Source organism: Ambystoma mexicanum, chromosome 3q, assembly GCF_040938575.1.
Source record: "Ambystoma mexicanum isolate Mex_15411 chromosome 3q, UKY_AmexF1_1, whole genome shotgun sequence".
Taxonomy (NCBI): Eukaryota; Metazoa; Chordata; class Amphibia; order Caudata; family Ambystomatidae; genus Ambystoma; species Ambystoma mexicanum.
Window position 1 is genome coordinate 738736586 of NC_090926.1, and position 23142 is coordinate 738759727.

At 46.0% G+C, this 23142-nt stretch overlaps 1 protein-coding gene across 1 annotated transcript in view; it reads left to right on the forward strand.

Annotated features, from left to right (window-relative positions):
• UBE2O (ubiquitin conjugating enzyme E2 O) overlaps positions 1-23142 on the forward strand; it is a 1359828-nt gene that overhangs the window by 29821 nt on the left and 1306865 nt on the right. The gene's annotated exons all lie outside the window — the stretch shown is intronic.

Sequence of the window (23142 nt, forward strand, 5' to 3'; positions counted from 1 at the left end):
TGGCATGTGTCCTTCATGTCTAACGCTGCTATGTCGTGTTGTCTCTAATGACGATGCATGGCTTCTTGGCACTTTTAGTCGAGACTGTCAATGGAGTTGTCTTTGGTTCCATCCTGTGGGTCTTCATCCACCTTGGGAATGTCTGTACTGCTCTTGGGTTGTAAGGTTGACTGGGTATCTTTCACTGTATTTGTCCATCGTAGGCGCAGTGGGGATTGGTGCGAGCACGTACAATTGATGGCCATATTGTCTTTGGTTTTTCTTCCGGTTCGAGTATTTTACAGGTGGGGGAACAGGGCCGGATTTCGACCCCCATCCCCCCCCCTCCCCCCCTCCTCAGTTCCACTGCAGTTTTATCTCATCTCCAGCCTTCTAGACTTTGGTGTGGGTCGTGCCGTCCGCATACACTGCTGACGGTGTCTGTCACTCTGCCTGGCTCTTGCATGCCCTATCTATTTAATTGCTAACAAAAATGGTGGCTAACAAGTTGGCATATTTCCACATCCGTTCTAAGTGAACATGTCACTTTTTCCCTTCTGTATCGAGTTAAAATCTTGAACTGGCATTTTCCAACTACTAGAATGACTCCCTTCTTCTGGACAAACAGTTCACAAATGGGGGGAATATCTTCCCCTCCCTTTTCTTACGCTTGTATTTACAGTTCCACAAAGTAGGGGGATCCCTTCACACTGGCTTCAGTAGTGCCCTTGAGGTCCCCGGGCTCACCTAGGACTCTGGCTTCCTTGTGTCTTGTGACAGTTCTTCTGTGCTGCCTCTTGTTCGTGTGTGCCGTACGCAGCTCCCCAGCACTTCCTGGGAGCCTGGCTGCGCGTACCTGCTGGACAGTCATCCTTGGCGCTCTTCTGTGTGTGAAGCCCCAGCGTCTTCGGACCTTCGGTCCTTGGTCCTCTTCCAAGCAGGTAGGGATGCAGTCTCCTTCTGCCATGTCCCAGTCAGTAGCTGCAGCTCGCAGTGCCTCCGCAGAGGGACTGACACTGTTGGTCCCTCTTCTCTTTTTAAGTTCCATGGAACACGATAGCTAGACTGCTCAATGCGATGGTTTTGTGAGTTCTTTCTAATGCAGAGCTTCTTCCTCGTCTCAGTATATTGAGGTGACCATTTGGTGGTCAGTCCTGCTTTATGGTCTCGGTACAGCAAGGAATACTTCAGTGGGGTCAGTCCTGATCTTCCTCATCCTAGTGGTACTATCACTATAGCAAAAATACATGGGCGGAACTTGTGTGACCAGAGGAAGGTGAGGGAAAAAAGGCAGGCGGGGATGCCATTATACTGCGTTAACACATAGTCCTGCCTGTATCCCAAAGGGGAACCGCTCCCCATAAGATCCACCCGCTGAGTCACCCCTAGTGGGGACCATCTGGTATTGTCCTACCCTCCCTCCCCTCATGGAAAGGGTCCCCACCGCCCCTCTGGGAGAAGGGACGACATCAGTTTGCATTTGTATCTGCTGAGTAAACTTCACCATAAGTGGGATCTCAATTTGGTTCTTGGAGCTACTCAAGAGATCATTCAAGCCAATGGCTGTGACTGGTATTAAACTAGTGTCATGTAAGGTGAACTTTCTGATTAGTTACGTCAGCTAGGAGTGTCGTTATGTTCCCTTCACAATATTCTGCGACGGTGGATTTACTGTCGCATAATACCTAGAGTGCTGTCAGATTTCCGTATTAAACTGGAAAAAACTCTACCGGTTTCTTCTCCAACGATCGTCTCGGGCGGAAATGGTCCTTCACTGCTTGGACTCCAGAAGAGCCCTAAGATTCTCCCGAAATGGGACAAAGGCACTTTTTCTAGACTTTGAACTTTGAAGTGTAACCAAGGTTATTGGGTTTCCAAGGCCCTTATCCCGAGATGGGATGTCTTGTGCATATTTGAAAGCTACTTCAGTTTGTCTCCATGCTTCCCTTGCGACAGCCAAAGTTGTTTGTCACTTTCAAAAACCTGTCCTGTGGAATTCAATTGACTGGGCAGTAACTTGGGCTACTACTGCACATTTTACAGATACTATCTGAATGCGAGGTATATAGTGGAAGTTTGGTTTGGATAAGCGCTTCCTCAGATCCTCAACTTAATCTGGAAACTGGCACACCGAAAACCCATGTTACCAACTCCTCCCCTAAGCCACCCCCCCCCCCCTGCCAATGTGTGCGATTTGAAATCTCCAAGTATGTAGTAAAGTATGGAGAAAGAGATGGGACTGAGTAAGAAAGCCACTGTACACCTTGTACGGAGTCCCTGTTCCTTGATACATCTGCCCACCTGCTCTTAAAAATAAAAAAAAATGCTTAGCCACCAGCCGGACTGATCTCAGTGGTTTAAAAAAAAAAAAGTGAAGGGTGAAACAAAGGGCACGTCGTGGGGAGGAAGAGCAGAAGCCACACCTGCATCTAGCCTCACATACACGTTTAAAGAAATTACTTGTTTTGTGTTCTCCAAAAATCACTAAAATGCTCCTGTACGTATGGAGGAAAGTGGGACTCCTCAAAATAATCGCTACTCTGAGTAGCTTTATACTCGCTAGGCAGCACACAAACTGTTTAAGTTCCCACGCTGGGCCCCTATTGGCAATTCACTTTCTTCTGCTTCAAACGTGATGGTTATTTCTTCTGCACTAGACTAGGCTTCTTGAAATCTGTCATTCTTTATCTGAAATATTTTCAAGCTCTTTGAAGTGCCTAAACGCAATTTCTACTACAGACGATGTAATCTGTGATACTGGAAAATTGTTCTGTTCAACATGCAAGCTGTGCTTTGATGTGTTTATTGGGGTAGCTATTGATCCACATTAAATGGTTCTCTCATGGACATAATGCCTACTGTACTAGAGACTAGAGTAGCAGTGGTCTTTGAGGGCCTTCTAGTGTTCTGTTTAACTCCAATTCTGGCCACTATATATAGGCCTCTTTCAGGGGTAAGTTTGCTTATGGTTTTGATTATTGAAAGATCAAATCTGCCTGAGTTAATTGCGTCCCTTGTTTGTGGAGAGGTCTTCTAGTTTTCCCCCCCCCCCGCCCCAACATCCCCATTTTATTTATTAGCATTTTTGCCGCACCAAATACCATGGTGAAATCCATGAAACGGTAAAAGAAATGCTACACTATATGCCCCCACACCGTTTACATAAGATCACCAAGACCTACTCGCCGTTCTGCTGGAGAAACTGTGGAGAGAGAGGGGACTTAATCCACATGTGGTGGTCATGCCCCAAGGCAACGGTCTATTGGAAGGAGATTCTGGGCCACATTAAATATATCACAGGTGTGGAACTTTCAATGTCCCCGAAAACTATCCTATTGGGTGTCCCGATTGAGGGCAAATATGCAATGTCCGGGGCGACCGCCACTCTCATTACTCATTTGCTAACGGCTGCAAGGATGACCTTGGCGCAAAACTGGAAAAATTAGGAGGGCCCCATAGTGGCATGGTGGTGGGTCAAGATCTGGGGAGTGATGGCCATGGAGAAAATCTGTGCACTTACGCCTGGAAAATATCTAGAATTTCTGGCGACCTGGTCCCCGTTCCACGAGTGTGTGAGCGATGGAGAGGCCGCTTTTTTTTTTTTTTTTTTTTTTTTTTTAAAACCGTCTTCTCAGGAGTATACATGTCATATGAGGGATAACAGCACGGAGGAATGAACTCGGGACTAATCCTAAACAGAACCCTTTCATATGTTGATCTCTGTAATGTGTTATGGTAGTTTGAAGTGTTAGTTAAAGCAGGGAGGGGGAGGGAAGGGGGAAGGGGAAGACAGAAGGGGAAAGAGGTTGGGGAATTACAAAATGGAAAATGAAGAACTTTCAGAGGCTAAGACGCTTTGTCTATTGTTGGTCAACATCAGAAAGAGAGGGAGGTTGATTTAAGAATGTTAATTTACTGTTTCTGAACTGTTTTGATATACTTGTATGCCTCTGATCCAAAAATAGTGTTTAGAAGAAAAAAGAAATGCTACGCACACAATACCAGTTTAGTATGTTGAAAATCGAATAACAGTTCATCAAACCAGTTAAAGCATTTGGCATTACTAGAAGGAAAACACATTAAGATCAATTTGAATATCGCATTAAGTTTAGGGCAAAAGAGATGCGATAAAGTGTCCTTGCCAGAGCTGGATTAAAACTTTGAGGTATAGAAGCGATGCAACGGTCTAATACCGCAACCCCTCGGGTGTGGATGAAGCGTCAGTTTGTTGGTGAAATGTTGTTCTTTAGTAGTGAGCTTTCCTCAATAGTGGGAGGGAGACTGCCTGATGTTTAACAGGATGGTTGCCTCATAGCAGGAGCATGCTTGTTTTCTGGACTTCTTCCAGTCTGGGTAAATCTTGGCTCCTGGTATCATGGCGTCTTAACTTGAATCACTTGCAAAGTTCTAATGTTTGTCTTGAAGCTGATGCAGGCTTGGCGTTAAGAGGGGCAGGACTAGTACTTGTGACACCTGCCAGTAGGGCATTGTCACCATCCAGATGTGTGCACCAGGACCTGGATAATTGAAGGGTTTGATGAGGCAGGAATTGAAGGGTTTGTCAGATCAGGAGTGATGGCTAGTACCATTCTGTTTGCTTTGTGGTGTGTGCTTTGAAGGTGTGTTCACAATCAATGGTGAACTGCTGGGCTTTACACTAAGGGCAAGTTGGGAGGAGAAGTAGTTGCACTCTGTCAGCCAGTTATGATATGATGCGTGTAATACCCAGAAGTTTCTAAGCTCGGACCCTGGGATCGAACCTGTGTTGTCTCCCTTCCAAGGGGATCACGTTGCCCCTGAGCTATCCTCCTGAGACAAGTTGTGAACTTGGGTGTGTTTTTTTTGGCATCCACAAGGAGATTGAACCTTTTTTTTGGTGGGGGATGAGCTTCAGGTAGGCAGGTGATATTAAGGCTCGAATGGTGGAGAGGCAATATTTCAAGTTGTGAGTGTTGTCATGCAGTTGTCCTTCAGGTATAGCTCAGTCATCAGTATGTTGGTGTATCCCGATGTTGAATTTGGCCACGAGTGCAGCAGCCCTGGCCCACCTACCTCTTGGCACCATGTAAAGGTTGGAGATGAAGCCTTGTGGGCTCTGCAGGTCACTGGTATTTGTTAGTATCTGCAGGTGCCTATCTGGATAAACTGGTACCTGTTGGTGAGGTGGAAGTCAAACCATCGAAGTCTTGGCATTGAATCCTATGAAGGACTACAGGGTGTAGAGTAGTGCTTTGTGTTTGTACTGAATGCGGAGTAGTGTTCGAGCAGGAGTTGTAGGGGTCACACTAGTCAATAAGGAGTGACTAGTTTGTGATATGGATGGTAGGTCTGTGTGCTGCATCTTGGTTGGAGTCGGGCTTTTATAATCTAAGTGGGCTGTGTTCGACAACCTTTTCATGTATTTGGACTGTGATGGTTTTATCTTTGCATTAAAGGGTAGATGAGTGTGGCAGTTTGCTAGGCAGCCCAGGTTTCAGTTTGTGCTTATTTAGTAGCAGTAGTATCTGGCCAGGTTTCATTGGTTTGTGGAAGATGCCTTGGGTGCATGAGGTATTGATGGTATAGAGGAAATGGAGCCTTTCCTTTGAGATCGGGATGGAGGTCTGGATGGTGCTATCCTTTTAGGAGGTGGCCATGAGTGACTGGAGGATGTTTGGGAGTTCTTCCAGTGTTTGGGTCTAGAATTCTTCTCTTTGGACATGGTTTGGTAGAATGCTATGATGTGTAAGGGGGGGGGGCAAGGGGTGTAGCTACTGTATTCTACCCAGAGACCCTACTCCATGTTTGCAGGCTCTGATAGCACCTATCATCTACGGGGCAGAAGCTGAGGGACACATCAGCGCCCGGGAAGCCGCGTTCCTGTATCCCCCCCCACCCCCGGATCCCTGCCATGTATGCTCTTCCAAAAATCTACAAAGGGCTCACTCCTCCACCAGGTCCAGGTCGTCCTATTGTTTCAGGAATTAGCTCTGTTCTGGAACCCCTCTCACAATATGTGGATTTTTTAATCAAAGATCAAGTTCCAAAAATGACCAGCTATGTGAAAGACTCCACAAATATGCCGATTCTTCTACACACCATCACATACGATCCAGAAACAGAATGGCTAGTCACTATTGACATAGAATCCCTCTACACCCGGATACCGCAGCAGGAGACACTGCACATGCTCAGCAGGTTGCTACACTCGGGTATGGACCTCCATGGAGTCCCGCCTAATTTTATCTTATCTCTCGCAGAAATAGCACTGACCAAGAACTTTTTTCTCTTTGAAGACACATTTTACCAACAGATCTCAGGGACTGCGATGGGGGCAACCTTTGCCCCCAGCCTCGCCAATCTATATGTTGATTCATTCGAACGCCAACACATTTACCCAGAGACTAATCCGTATCTCGCACACCTAATTGTATGGCGGCGATATATCGATGACATTTTCGTGATATTCCGAGGCTTAGAACACGAGATAGAGGCCTTCCACATCTGGCTCAATTCCCTCAATCCACACCTCAAGTTTACTATGGAGAGACATAGATCCAACACCCACTTCCTCGATCTTGCCATCTCAGCAGTTAGCGGGAACCTTCACTCGAGCGTCTACAAGAAAACTACAGACACTCCTTGCTCTGTTACTCAAGCTACCACCCCAAGGCACTCGGAGATAATCTCCCCTTTGGACAGTTCTTACGTTATCGGAGGCTGTGTACACAGACTCCGGACTACACCAGACAATCCAAACAACTGCAAACACAACTGGCCGAGAGAGGTTACCCTAGGAGGATTATCAAGGACACCTGTAAAAGAGCTAGGAACATTCCACGTTCCATTACCTTACAACAACATACTAAACCACGTGAGTCTAACACTTTCACAGCAGTATTTAGTTTCTCACCTCTGCTCAATAAAATTAAACGGGAAGTTAAAACACTTTGGCCTATTCTAAACACAGGCGCCTCTACCATCCCTGTCCCACGGTTTGCCCTCAAGAGACGTTGCAACATGAGAGATAAGGTCGTTAAAACCCTCATACCCGGTCCACCCAGGGATGAGCCCACGCAGGGGACCCTTTGGAATACCCCATCCATAAAGGGACATGTGCCCTGTGGCAATTGCTCCATGTGCGCTCAGACCTCCAGAACCAAGCAGATAGAAATAGGTTGGAAAACACCATGGACACAGAACACATTCACCAATTGCAACACCAAGGGCGTCATCTATATGATCACTTGCCCGTGCAACCTGAGGTACATTGGAATGACCATTAGGCCAGTTCGAACCCGCATGACCGAACACAAATCATGCATAAGAACGAACAAACTCACTGCACCCTTGGTGACCCATTTTACATCTAAAGGACATACTGCGGACCAGTTCAAATGGACTATCATTGAAAAAGTCACACCGCCTCGCAGAGGCGGCAACTACCACAATATGCTTTTCAAAAGAGAACAGATGTGGATTTATAGACTCAATACCTATTCAGAAGGTTTGAATGAACAAATCCAGTGGCACGAACTAGCAGTGTTGTCCTGAATCACCAATCCTACTCACAGCATTAGTGCTCCTTTGTCTCTACTTTTGCTCTTCCAAGTACTTTGACTCCTCTGGACATACCATCCGTCCCATGAGGTTTACCCTCCTCATGCTGCCCAGGGTTCATGAGTACCCTTGACCCTCCCATCTGGTCATGATCACATGTGCCCCTGGTCTCCTTTTCCCCATTCCCAACCCCCCCCCCTTTTTCGAGTCCCCCTGGTGCCATTTGTTGCCCACCCCTTTCCTCCCTTTCCCCCTCCCTTTTCTTCCCCCCCGCCCCTCCTCCAATTTCTCCCCTTTTTTTCCCCCCTTTCTTCTCCCCCCCCCCCCTCCCTTCACTCCTTTCCTAGTTATCGAGTCTCCTTCACATGAGATCGGGCTCCAGCGCCCGATCCTTCGTAACTAAAGCGCGCTCTGCCACTCTTTCGAGAGGCGCTTGGGCTTCCTCCGCAAGCTCCGAACGCTCGAGGCGTTTCCTTGGAGCCAGCCGCGTCACGCCGTCGCCGCCGTCGCCGAAGCCAGCGCGAGCGCGTTGCTCGCTTCTTTTTTATAGGCGATGGGCCTTTCTCCACTACAAACCGCCAGTCTCGAGCTGTACCAGCTCGATACAGCACACGGACTTCACGGAGCCCAGCAGTTGCCGCTCAACAGGTACGGCTCACTCCCAGACACCTTGGCTCTATTTCCAAACTTACAAAGCCATGTGTTTTTGAGCCACTTTTATCCACATTCTGTGGTCTTTTTGTTTCCTTCAGGCACATTATCTCCTGATTGTGCAGGTATTTGATTCTCCCTTACCAGCACGATGCTGTAAGCAACCCAGTGTCATCCCTCGCCTCCCAGAAAGGACATTGGCCTAGAGGCTTTGGCTAAGAGGTAGGTTCAGCCCCCTCCACTCTACTTGCACCCATTTGGGATGTCACCCCCTATTGTGGACCACACAGAGGCTCACTGCCTTCCTGCCCTGCAGTGCACTACTTCTCACACCAGCATACTTGTTGCCCCCCACCTCTCAGGCGGCAGCTCACCAGTCACCTGTAGAGACTCGCTCTATCACGGCCCCCCGGCCCCCCCCCCCCCCCTGTTTCCGATTTCCCTCACTCCTGGCGTTGAGACCCTTCACAGTTGTCCAGGCACCCCCACCTTTCCTGCAAACTCTGACCGGTGCAGTTTTTTGCTCCGACATGCTCTACTCAACGCATGACAAGCACCACCTGTATGTTTGCACACCATTGGTGCTTCTTTTTCATTGTTTGATTGCCCCTCCCTCTCTCCCCCTCCCTTCTGTCTCCCTACAGGAGACACCAGCATCTCTCCCTTTGTTCAGCATCTGTCTGAACATTTGGCAAACTCGTTTGCATTTCAAGTCACGGTCCTGAAGAAGATGGCTTGAATCTCCCACGCCATCGAAACCGGTCGACCCCTTTCGGTCATGAGGGCTCTCATGACCTACCTGTGATCTCTCTTACACCAACTAAAGAGACTGTATTTTCTAAAAATTGCTTACTGTAGCACACTCAACCTCACAGAGTGAGCTACACCTTTTTATAAGAGCCACCTTTTAGCCCTACAGCCCTTTGGCTGTGTTTGTTTTACTGCACCCTCCAGTGGTTTCTCCAGCAGTACTGTTTTACACTCCAACCACAGTGACCTACGGGAATCATTAAAGTTGTACATTCTGGATGGAATATAAGCAGTTGACCTGTTTCGCAGGTTGTATCCATGCATTAGACTCAGCAGCCTCAAGATCTAATCTACAGTTTTGTTGCACGCTGCCCAACCTGCTGGAGTCTACCACCTTTTAGATGTCCCTGTTGGACTACTCGTGTCTGTCTTCAGACACCGCCACCAGTATAGAAGGTTGAGGGACAGCACTCTCCTCTATATCTTTTTAGTAGGCGATACATCACGCGTAACCCAGGGATAGGCACCCCCGCCAGGGTCAGGGTGTTCTTCCTTAGGGTAAGGTACGCCGAGCCAGGTGGCCCTCCTTCATGTTCTTGAGTATGAGCACTTTAACTTACTTATTTGTTTTGCATACCTCAGGTGCACCTTGAATACCTTCTTTCCTATAAAACCGTTGTTTTTGTGCTACCATATGTTATTTTGTTAACGGTTAAAAGGACTAACACGGTTGTACCGTGCACTCTAGCTACTTATTGCTGCCACCATTATTTTGTAAAATATGATGGGGATGGAAGTTGGGCATCATTCGAGGTGGGACTGGAAAATAGGTTGTCGGGGTAAAGAAAGAATCAAGCCGTTGGTGGAGTTGTATTGGAGCCAGTATAAATGACGTTAAATCTTCTACTTTACAATCCAACATATGCCAGCATGATCCATTAAGGAGATGCTTGTCCAGCTGAAAATGCTCCTCGTTTGACCACTATAAACGTAGGACTCCCAAGTCCAGAATGCAATGAAAAATCTAAGCCAATCCTCTCAAGAGCAGCAATTGCAGCGTGTGGAAAATAAAAGCAAACAGATTCTGGTGGGGTGTTGAGAGGAAGCATGTCTTTATATTGTACAAAGGCTAATTATAAATGATAATTGGGTATCAGTATGACATAATTGGTGTGGTGCATGGATATCACAGCTGCTGTGGTTGCTCATTTTCTAGGCAATTAATAGTATTGTCATTTGTAACGTCTGATAAAGTGAGGCCCTGTAGTTGCATTTTCCAGGGATTGAAATTAAGATTTGATAAACAGGAGCTACAGTCCCTCTGTATGTAGCGTTGACCAGAAAGCAGGAACCAACTCATGGGACTAGGAGTTAGTACATGGTGGTCTGTAAATCTGACTTCCAAAGGTGCAAACTTCACATTTTGTCCATTACTTATGACCCGCTTATACTTTAAATGTTGTAAAGGTGTGTCCGAATGCTTATTTTGTCGAACGCAGAGTTAATGTCACACTGGTACTTTTTGCATCATTTGGCCTTGGGAGCCAAAAGTAGCTCCTAGTAGCTGTTTCTCTCAAGGTAACCAGGCTCTTCTAGGCTTGAAGCAGGAGCTAAATGGCTCCCATGTCCCCTCAATTTCAAACCCTTTTTTTCCTTGCCAGGGTATTGCGTCTTACTGCATGGTTGAATTCCCTTGCTAGTTTGCATTTTAAACAGGAGGGTTGAGGGGAGGGTTAAGATTCCGCAACTGAGTTACACAAGTTGCTGTATAAGCCCAAACCCCTTGCTGTCAAGCTGTAACGACAGAAGAGAGCCAGGGAATGTTCTGAAATATGCCAAGTAACCATTGTATGGGCTGCAAAAAAGGGAAAGTTTGAACTCCGGGTTATAGAATTCTTCCAATGATGTTCTTTCTACATCCATAGAGGAGCTGGCGTGAGTCAGTTGAACACAGCTACCTTGACAAGTATCATTTGCCTCCTATGACAGAAGTGATCTGAGGAGAATAGTTTCAGAGATTATTAGTTGGGATATTGGCATAATTGGCCATAACCAATTGTATGGCTATGTTTCTAGAACTAAAAAGGATTGCGCTACTCGTATAGAATGTTCAAAGGATTGCTTTTCTCCTGTAGATTCCTCATGATGGATATCCATCTTCCAGCTCTGCTGTTCATAAATTCTACGACAGGTGGGGGGGGGGGGGGCGTAGTGGATCTCGACTCGGCAGTCTATCCTTCTTTGTCTGGCTCTCGATTGTCTGTTCTGAACATGACATCAGGCGTCGTAGATTTACCATGTCACTACGTCCAGTGACCACTTTTTTTTTTTCCACACGCTTGCACACTGCTTTGGGAGCACGACTCGAGTTTACTCTGTTCTTATTGTACTTTGCGTGCTTTTTTTCTGCGAAAACCTTGATGCAATCCTACAGGATTTCTGGCTTCAGGCGATGCCGTGATTGCAAGGCCAAAATGTCTGACAGACCCCCATGATGTCTGTCTATGGTGTCTGGGTGTTAGTAACGACACAGAGGCCTGCGTGTCGGACGCAAAGATGCAGGGTGCCGGGAAACTGGCTTTGGGCCGACCTGACAACAAATCTCTGGTCCTTGGAGGCCGAGACTGAGGACCCACCACGGATAAGGGGAAAGAACGACATCGTAAGAAGACCAAGAAACAGTCCTATTCCAGGAGCCATTCCTCTTCCTTGCAGAAGAAGCAGTACCATCGACGCAAGTCCAGCTCATTGTCGAAACAACATAAGCCCTCAGCGGGGCTGACCACTCGGAAAGAGTGGGAGAGTTTTAAGACCTCTCTTGGAAATGTTTAAGATGCAAGTGGCTGTAGGTGCGGCTCCAGCCCCCCCCCTCCCCCTCCGACAAGCAAGCTTTGGCGTCTAGAGCGGTGATCCCAAGCCATCCACTCTGTCTTCGTCAGCGTCTTCGGGTGTTGCTCCCATCAGGAGTAAGTCGCCGGAGGCCATAGGCCAGAGGCTCCTGATGCCAATTGTTTACCAATGCGTCCCTCAGTGCTGAAAGTTCCCTTGGCATCAAAAGCTTCGGCTTTCTAAGCCTATCCTCAAGCCTTTTGCGCCGACAGTCGGTGCTGGTTCGTTTGTGCCACTGTCGAGTTTCTTCGACTCTATGCATTCCATTTTTGGATGACTATGAGGACACAGTCGCTCCCGTTTAGACGGGAGCCGGCATCTACTATTTCGACGACCAGGCATAGTGTATTGGCTTTGGCTCAGGGTTTACATTATGCCAGTGGCCTGGACTGGATACTTCTTCAGACCTGGAGTTACAGCAGAAACAGCCTTATACCCACACTAGTGTTAAGTTCAGGGAGCTGATTCACAGGGTATTTGACACCCTGTGGTTGAGGGCGTCCACTGCCCCTCTTCGGGGAGATGTCCTTACTGACATTTTGGACGATGGTCCCACAGTCTAGCCCAAATTTGCCTTTCATTCAGCCATTGCGGACCCCTTAGCCTTCTTATGGCAGCACCCTTGTACCTTTACAAGTCAAGGGCAGAGCCACTTTTTGTATCCTGGTAGGGGCATAGGGGTCACTAGAGGCCAACAAGCGGTGGCAGGATCACCTGTGCCTTCTAAGCCGCTTCGTTTTTTTTTTTTTAATCCCCCCCCCCCCCCATAATGTACCTGTTGGTGGACAGTTGGTAGGGCATGGGCCCCAGTGGCAGGAAATAACTTCCGACGCCTGCGTCCTGCAGTTGATTTGGTGGTGTTACTGTCTGCCTTTCCTAAAGAGGCCTCCGGACAGACCCCCCCCCCCCCCAACCTCCCCCCAATCAACCAGGACCGGAGCTCCTGGAAGAACTGGGAGCTCTCTTGTCGAAGGGTGCCGTGAAAGAGGTGCGTCCTGATCAGGGTCGGGGTTGGTATTCCTGTTACTTCCTGGTGCCCAAGAAGGGAGCAGGTCTCCATCCCATCTTGGGCCTTGAACAAGTTCCTGAGGAAGGACAAATTCAGGATGGTGATGAGAGATTATCCATGCTCTCGAACTTCAGGACTGGCTGGTGTCGATAGACTTGCAGGATGCTTATTTCCATGTGCCAATACACCAAAAGCACAGGAAGTTCCTATGGTTCCACATTGGCGACAAGCACCATCGGTTCAAAGTGCTTCCCTTTTGGGTTGACCTCCATGCCAAGGGTCTTCACCAAGCTCATAGCAGTAGTTGCGCTCACCTCAGGAGATCTGGGGGTCCATATATTTCCATACCTGGATATGAGGGAAGTCAGCGGGGCAAGTCTGGTCTCATCTGGAAGATGCATGTCTACTACTGAACACGCTGAGTTTCTTCCTCAACTTGAACAAAACCCATCTGATGCCAATCCAGTAGCTTCAATTCATCGGAGCAGTCCTAGACACCTGGATAGAGAATGCTTTTCCTCTCAAGCAAAGAGTCTGCAACATCGCTTAGATGGTGCAGTTGTTTCAGAACCACGCCACTCTTCCAGCGGCTTCCTTTCTCCGCCTCTTGGGTCTCATGGCTTCTAGTGCCAGAGGCCAGGCTGCATATGAGATCCCTCCAGTGGCTCCTGAGGGACCAGTGGTCTCAGTATCTGTGAGCTTTCACAGATCGCATTAGTGTTCAGCCAAGTAGTCCGCAAACTTGGCTGGTGACACACAAACATCTGTTGGCGGAGGAAAATTCTGGCCTCCTTGGCCCAAGGCCCTTGTGGTCGCGGATGTGTCCCTGAAGGGCTGCGGTGCCCACTGCGAGGAATTGCAGGTGAGCGGCCTCTCGTCTCCATCAGAAGCGAAATGGCATATAAACAGTCTCGAGTTGCGAGCCATCGGGTTATCCCTGACACTGTGGCCATGCATTACCTCAACAAGCAGGGTTGCATGCACTCTCACCCACTCTGCACAGAGGCAATTCAGCTGTGGTTCTGGTTGAGTGAAGCAAATTCCGGGTGTTCGTCTGGTGGGGACTGAACACCTTGGTGGATGCTCTGAGCGGGCAGAGCACGGTCTCGCATGATTGGGAAGTGTGCTTGGTAGTCTTGGAGGAGGGCTCCACTCTCTGGGGTACTCTGCAGTGGATCTGGTCGACCACAGTCCAACAGGAAGTGCGAACGGTGCACTATGATGCTTTTCTGGTGGATTGGACCTCACCACTATGCCTTCCCTCCGATTCCCACCATTCCTTGGGTTTTCAGGAGGTTGAAGAGATTCCGAGCATCCATGATCCGGATCGCCCTGGATTGGGCGAGGAGAACATGGTACTCCAATCTCCTGGATCTGACAATCTGTCTTCCTCACCAGTTGCCTCGGTGTCCGGATCTCCTAACTGTCGTAGGGTTGGGTGCTCCACCCAATCCCAGATTCTCTCAACCTACATGTGTGGCTCTTGAGAGGATGAGGTAGTATTGACTGTGACCTCTTAGAGGAGGTACTTTGTATTGCTGGCTACACGCAGACCTTCTAGATCTCTGTACGTGTGCAGCTGCAGAAGATTTGAGGCGTGGTGCAGGGAACGGATCCCACCACCACAGTGATGGGAGTTCATTCTGTCACTGGCCTCTTCAGGATGCCACAGTGAAAGGGTATTTGGTGGCCCTGTCTGTGTTAGAGATACCCAGACCAAGGTTCGTTTTATAACCATTCCGTTCCTGGCTGTGTTCTGCCAACCTCCTTTTTTGACCCAGATTGGGCTCTTAATCTGGTTTGGACCTTTTTTACGGCAGCTCCGTTTGAACTTCTGCATTCATGTTCTTTGCAGATGTTGTCCCTTTTTAAAACTAGTCACTCAGGAACACAGTTTCTTTATTGGGATAGATTAGGATGGGCACGTGTCTGTCTTGGCTTTCAAGCGGGTGCACTATGTCGTGCTAAGAAACGCATGTTAAGCCACTAAGGGCTGTCCATGTGTCTGCTGCTTTCTGGATGAAGAAATTCTTGAGTCTTTAATAGGTTTTCTCCATCAAGCAGGTGCAGGTATGTTCTAAAATACTGAAGACTGAGTTCTTCAGTGGATTCCTCTTTTTCAATTTTTACAATTTTTAATCTTTTTGGACCCTCAGCGTTCATTAATACAAGGATCCTTATTCAGAATACTCTGACTCTGTGCTCTTTTCATGGGCACTAGGTCAGGTCATTCAACAGCTGACCGGTTTCTGTGGTACAGGGTAGCTATTCCATTCCTCAGGGCTTTATTGGGGGGGATCAGATTGGGTGCCTCCTAGGTTACAATGGCAGCGTAGTTTGCATTACTCAACATCCTCTCCCTGTAGGGATGACAGGAAGGGGGGGGGAGACAAAAGAGGGGGGTGGTGGGTTGGTAAATAGCTCCCACTTTTATAGCCTCTCATGTGATTCTTAATTAACACACTGCACATATAGTAGTACAAAATGAGAGGAAGGGGAGGCTTACCCTTTCCATGTAGATAGTAGTTCTGTGCACGGGAGAATGAGGCGGCCTGGGACCCAGGGGCCAAATACAGTATTCAATAAAGTTTCAAGTGCATAATCACACTAGCGAGAACTAGCACTAATGGATGCATTCTAGCATTTTCTATCATTTTTAAACCATGATTGCAAATGGTTTACTGTGGAGATGGCCGCACACTAGCGTGCCAGCTCCTTCTGCAAGTATACCAAAACAGACTAGATCTGATCGCGCAATCCCATCTGCATCCTCAATGTCAGGCCCGAGCGCGTGTCTGTTTCCCCCGCTACTCGGAAGAGACTACGAGCGCTAGCTGTGTGAAACAGGGGCTTACTGCCTGCTTTCGTCCGAGGGTTCAGGTGGGCCACGCGCAAGGAGTTATCAACGCTGCGGCTCGCCAGACCTCTGTTTATGGTTTCCATGGCGCCGCTGCGCGTCACGTGTGCGGTGCACAAGATGGCTGTCCAGAATTGACCTAGCTAGCTGACTACTTTGATTCCAAAAGCCATTGTGAGGAAGATGCGCTCATGCCTTTTGTGTATTTGAATGCCAGGATACTGGATATAATTATATGCTGTTGTGAAAGCTTATAATGGAAAGCTTGTGGTTTAATCGCATTCCATTCCAAAGGTCCATCGTCCCAAGAGGAGTGATGATATTCCGTGTCGTGTTATTTGTGTTGCATGGTGCAGCATATTGTCACAATTAGGTTGTGGATAACGAGCCAATTATGAGATCTGCAAATCGCTGTGTCACATTACAAATTACAGATTACACAATTACAAGATTACAAAAGTACAAAATTACAAAAGTGGTATCTCTCAGTACACCCTGTTTTCTAACAGTCGATGGTCATCCTGTGGTCATACTTCACTTGTGGCAAAATAGCAGCTATCTCGTGAAGGCAGCCTTTGACATGGAAGAATCAGGTGACTCCAACATGCACTGTTTGTGATCTCACAGCTGGCATGCCGTAGTTTTTACATCCGGTTTTCCTGTTTCTCACATTGTGGCTAGTGTTTGCCAACTAGTTTGTTCGTTGAGGCCAGTCTTATCGGTCTTTAGACGAAAGAACCAGAGCTGTTCTCTTCTGTAGAGAAGGTCATGGATATTTCCGCCCTTTGTGGGTACTGTCATTTTTTCGATAATGGACCATGTGAAGTCTGCTGGGTTGTGTTGGTGTTCAAGGAAGTGCTCCACCATTGGTGCAGTTGTCTTTTTTTGTTCGTATGCATGACGTGTTAGGCAAGACTTGTTCTAATGGGTCGCATTGTGATACCTACATAGCGCTTGGTACATGGGCACGTTATAATGTAGATTACATTGCAGCTATTGCAGTTGGTAAGGTTCTTTTGTGTCCATGGGAAATGCCAGCCGATCTCAATGCTGGTTAATCTTTTGGTGCTGGAGCATGCACTGCACGATCCACAAGGTGTGTGGCCGGTTGCTTGACTTAAGCCCCACAAAGTGTTTGGGCTAGGTACTATGTTCTTGTACGAATGTACCAGGGAATCCCTGAGGTTTTTCTGTCTTTTGATGGCAAATCTGGGGGTATCCAGGCACTGTGTGCCGACATTCAATATGGGCCAAAGTTTTAGAACCTCCTTCTTGATTTTGTTGGTCAAGGGTGAGAAACTCAACACGGCTGTGATTTGGTTAGCAGATTCATTTTGCTTTGTGGTGTTCCAGGGTTACTTCTCTTGGGATGTTCCTGGCGCTCTTTCGTGCTTGTTTTACTAGGTGTTTGGGATAACCCCTATTTCTCAATTTGGTGGCCAGGACCAAAGATTGGTGGTTGTAGTCTGTCAATTGTGTACAGTTCCGGCGGTATCGAAGGAACTGGACGAAAGGTAGGTTCTTTTTCAGGCTAGGCGAATGGTAGCTCTTGTAGGTAAGTAGTGAGTTCAAATCTGTTGGTTTGTTGAAAACAATGTTTGTGATGGTTTCATTTCTCATCTCCAATGTCAGGTCGAGAAAATGTACTGAGCTTTTGCTGTGAGTTTCGGAGAATCTGAGGAAAGGATTTTGCATATTGAGCCACTCCATAAAGGAAGAAAGATCTGTTTCGTTGCCTGTAAAAATCAGTAGAACGTCATTGATGTATCTCGACCATAGTCCTATTTTGTTCATCCAGGGATTGTTGGGATTATAAATCCTCTCTTCCTCGAAATTAGTGACATATAGGTTGGCGATACGTGGGGCAAAAGTAGCTACCATCGCCGTCCCCGATACCTGTTCATAGTAGGTATTGTTGTAGATGAAAACGTTTTTTGTCAGTGCAATCTCTGCTAATTGCATCACGAAAGTTACCAGGATTTTGAGCGGTGGTTCTTTCTTGTAGGATCTTCTCGATGACTCTCAATGTTGCCATTTGTGAGTTTCTGGTGTATGATGGTTCAATGTCCAGTGTCGCCAGCAAATTGTGAGTTGGATTGAAAGGCCGGTCCTGTATGAGTTCTATGACTGCCGTCGTATCTTTGAGGTATGACCTCATCTTAGTTACTTCCTGTTTTTAAGATGAAATCCACAAATTGCGACAAAGGTTCCAGAATGGAGCCCATTCCGGAGACGATGGGTCTCCCTGGTGGGGGAGTGATTCCTTTGTGCACTTTAGGAAGTGCGTAAAACGCTGGTTTTCTGAGTTCTTGGGTTGAGAAAGTCGTATTCTTTGTTAGTAATCACTGCTTCGGCACTGGCTTCTTCCAAAATTGGCACCATCAATTGCCTGATCGACTGTTGGGTCGACCCCTTGTCTATAGCTCGAGGTGTCCTGTAGGAGATTGTGGACCACTAGGTCGTAAGCCGAGGTGTCCATTATGACTGTTGCTCCACCTTTATCCGCCAGTTTGATGGTAATAAGTTTGTTAGCTGCTAAAGATTGGAGCGCTGTGTAATCAGAAAAAATGGGCGTCCCCAACGCCATGAACCCAGGGGAGAACCAAAGTAAGACAAACCCACCAAGGGGGAAAAAAGGAAGTTCATGGGAATAGAACCATAGAATCAATCAATGGAATGTACTGCCTACTATGAGGGAGCTAAATAAGGACAGATCAGGTCAAGGAACATAGAGATATATTCAATCAATCTTTATTAAACACATATTCAATTACCATACAATTAAAACCAGCATAAAAACACATAATTGATGGTTAACATATCCAGTTAAAGTGCATATTATTTTACTGAACATCCTAGGATGTAAGCATAAGTGCATTGTGCCTAACTTAATTCAAACATACATAGCTTCCGTGGACAGCAAAGATCCTCAATTGAACCCCCGACTGTATTTAACCAGGGGGATATATTATAACCAAACTCTATATATATATATATATATATATATATATATATATATATATATATATATATATATATATATATATATATATATATATATATATATATATATATATATATATATATGTATAAGAGTTAGTTAGTGAGGCTTAAGGAGTTATGTAAGGCACTAAAGTCACATAGTTCAACAATAGTTAATATTGTCTACGGGATAAAAAGGGTTATGCCTTAGTCCAGCCCACCGTTTCTTTATGGAGAACAAACAGCTAACCTATGCTTGTCCCCAATCTGACCAAAATAGTCACCATTTCTTTGTAGAGAACAAACAACTAACCTGTGCTTGTCCCCAATCTGACCAAAATAGTCAACAACCGGTAGTCAACAACAAAATAGTACAGCTCCCAGATGTGTCGTGGGCTGTACTGGTATCTGAACATAGGTAGGTTCGACGATACAAATAATAATAATGTCTAAGCGATCTATCTCTCACCATAGCAGGAGAGCGAAGGCTTGACAATCGTCTTCCTCAGGACAGGGCAGATTAGGTTGATAAATTAGGTAATAAAATCTAGACATCCAAATACTCTGCATTTAAATAGTCAAGAGCCATCTGGGGCCACCTAGTACAAACAATGTCTTTCTTGGGCCACATGGTACAAAGCAGTGTCTATTTCTGAATTTATTCCATATATCCAGTCTTCTTCAAATAGTTCTTCCTTGATTCACCCAGATGTTCAATATATTCCCTCTTGTTGATATTTGGAAGTAAGGGTTACATTGAAAGTGGATATAAAAAAGACCAGAGGAGGGAAAAGAAAAAAAGGAAAGAACAAATGTAAGGTAACACATAAATCAAAATTATGTATACAAATTCTTTTTTTAAAACATTCCTTGAATCGATCTGGCAACCCCGCATGTAGCATCCTCCATGCAGTTAAAAGTCCTAGGTTCCTTAGTAGTAATCCAGGATAAGCCCCATAAACTGTACATAAATCAGACAAGGGAAACCCAATTGAATTAGTGACAAAGGGGCTTGTAGGGGCTATGTCAAAGCCATGAGTATACTAAAGAAATTATGTAATTCAACATGGCATAGCAGGGAGAGGGAAACCAGAGTCAATATGAGAATCCACTACCATCCCGGTGGCAATAAAGCTAAAATGCAGAGTGAGGGACTTCCCGGCAGTCACATACATAGATAAATACCATTTCCATACCTGTAAAAGGAGAAATTTCCATTAGGTGTAATCGAAAAATAGCCATCAGAGTAGAGAGAAGAAATATTATTTCTCTTGATGATATTCCCCTGGAATCTTGTCCAGGTGCACAGTAGTTCAGGCTAAGTGGGGAAAATATCCCATCAACCGGTAATCCTGTGCAGATTCGATCCTGCATAGAAAAAAGGAAAAAAGGGGGAATAAACAAGAAGAAATAGGAAGGGGTTATAAGGAGGAGCCATGAGAGAATCACATGCGCTCAAACCTATTCTTACCTAAAGATGGGCCCTAAATCTCGACCGCATTAATAATAGACATAGCAGATACAATAGGTACAATGCTGGAAGAGCCTGTGAATCTCATTCTCCTCAGGTAGTACAGATCTACTCTAGGAGATTTTCCTAGAAGCCGGCTGCTCGGCTCAAGCAATATGTCTCCTATAGTTCCAAAGGCCACTATATAGCGGGAAAGCCAAGGAGACAAGGGGAAAGAAAGAAAAATGGAAAGGAAAAAAGGAAGGCGCCCACAGTGAAGTCTGGCCCCCTCCCTTTCCTCCTCCTATACTAGTAAACACTAGGAAACGGACCACGGAATCCAATAAAGTCGGCAAAAAGGCAATAACAGGAAGAAAGGTACAAAGCAAACCAAAAATGATCTTACTGCGTCGGCATTTAGGACGTAGTTCGGGCGGTCGCAAAGCTGTCGCCGTTATGGGGCCAATTTCTCAGGCTAACGCCGGTTCCATGTGTAGAATGGCCGTAACAATGCGCAGCTTAAAAGCTCAAAGCTGCTGCTCACGCTAATTCCGTGTGCAGGATGGCCGCCGTAGCGAAACGCAGCTCAAAATAGTTGCTTCAGCTAGTTCCGTGTGCAGGAAGGCCGCCGTAATGAAACGCAGCTCAAAGCAGCTGCTTCCGAATTCACCGAGGACTCTTGGCTAAATGAAATAACGCCTCGTCATGTCACGTGACTGACGCAAATTGTCATGTGACTTAGTTTCCTTAGTCTAATGAATTTTAAAGGGGCAAAACGCATATTTACGTTACCCAATAGCGGAGACCTCAAATGCTACACCGATATTGCAGCGAGGCCCCCAAATCACCGGAAACAATGCTGGGAAGCAAAAGGAACAAGAAAAAAGAAAAAGTAAGTAGCAGACAGAAAAAAGGGGGAGGGGGGGAGAAAAAAGCAAGCGAAAGTCGGGCTAGAATGATCTCTCTAATTAGGCATATAGACCCCCACAAAGAGTCATGCAGCAGTGCTTCATTAGTTGATCCCCTCTACAGGGGCAACTCACACCGAAAAGTGGTAATATGAAGCATGAACCTTCAAAAAGCGTGCCCTTATTAGGGAAAAGGCCATCAAGTGACCAACCATGGTGCTGAAACACACCAAGATAATAGAGAAACAATTGATAAAACTCTCTAAATTGTTACAGCATCACTGTCTGATGCGTGAGATGATATATGCCCATCAATGGCTACCCCAATATTGAACGGTGGAGAGCCATCCTCTAAGTACAGATGAAGATAGTACAAAAAGAGGGGAGGAGGTTGTTTATGATTGGTGGTGAACAAATGAGCCATAGTACTCAAGTCACACACTGGAGCCATTCTTCCTGATGGTTAAGTCCACTGTGGTAGCTGTCGGTCTGATACATCCACCACTGTTCTCTCTGTGCCAATCTTGTAGCAGTATTGAGACGATCACTGCCCACAACTTGTTCCAATGCCCACCACTTGAAATCATCAAAGTTATGATTCAATTCCAAGAAGTGAGCCACTAGTGGAGCATTGTGGGTGTTCGTCCGAATTCTTGATTTATGCTCCGAAATTCTCGTTTTAACCGGTCTTGCTGTCTTCCCTATGTAAGATTTATTGCAAGGGCAGACTATAACATAGATCACATTAGAAGAGTTACATGTCGTATGTTGTTTAAGGGACCAGACTTTATCATTAAGGCATATTTTAGAACATGCTGTAGTAGACTTACAAGCATTACAGAAACCACACGGGAAATGTCCCATAATGGGTTGAAAACCCCATTGTGTAGTTAATGTGGGTTGGCGAGAGATAGATTTAACTCGATCTGCCTGTGACAGCCAATTTTTAAGGTTTTTTCCTTTTTTGAAGGCAAACAAAGGTCGTTCCAATTCTGGATTATTAAGTTGTAGAAGGTGCCAATGTTTGTAAATCATTTTTTTGATCTCCTTATGGTACGAGTTAAAAGTAGTTACGCAGACAATACGTTGATTAGTAATATCTGGCTTATTCTGTTTGGCAAGTAGTATATCTCGATGTTGATATCTAGCTCTCTTACGAGCCTGTCTAAGTAAATGATCCGGATATCCTCTAGCTTTTAATCTGGTAGTGATGATATCAGCCTGAGTAGAATAGTCACTTACTTTGGTACAGTTTCGTCTTGCTCTCAGAAATTGCCCATAGGGGATACTTTCTCTGAGTGCTTTCGGATGAAAGCTATCAAACCGCAAAATAGAATTACGGTCTGTAGCTTTGCGGAATAAATCCACAAAAATGCGCTCGCCATCAGTCTTGACTGTTAAGTCCAGAAAGGGAAGCGAGATGTTGCTAGAGGTCATAGTAAATTTAAGATGTGGATTAAGAGAATTAATCCAGGGGAGAAAGGTGGTGTAGTCCCCTTTAGTAGTATCCCAAATCATGATAATATCGTCTATATATCTTTTATATAGACGTATAGCTGAGAAAAATGGGTTGGACTCATGTAAAATGAGCGATTTCTCGAATTGCCACATGTAGAGGATAGCATAGTTGGGGGCAAAGGATGCCCCCATTGCTGTGCCCTTCACCTGTACGTAATAGGAATTCTTGAATCTAAAATAATTTTTGGTAAGTGCCAGTTCCAACAGCTGGATCAAAAATTCACTTGGTATTTGATGAGATTCAGTGCGGGTGTCCAAAAATTGTTTGATAACAGTTAGAGATTCATCTTGTGGTATATTAGAGTAAAGAGACTCTACATCTAGAGTAATTAGCATTTCATGTTCAGGATTGAAAGGTAAATTTTTGAGATGTTCAATAGCATCTGTAGTGTCTGCTACATAAGTCGCAGTATGGGATGCCAAGGGTTTCAAAAAATAGTCGAGAAATTGTCCCAATGGTTCTAATATGGAGCTACATAGTGAAACTATAGGGCGCCCCGGGGGATTAGAAGGGTCTTTATGTATTTTAGGTAGTATGTAGAATAGAGGAACTCTAGTTCCCTTCTCTGTAAGAAATAAAAATTCCTTTTCACTAATAATCTTGGCCTCA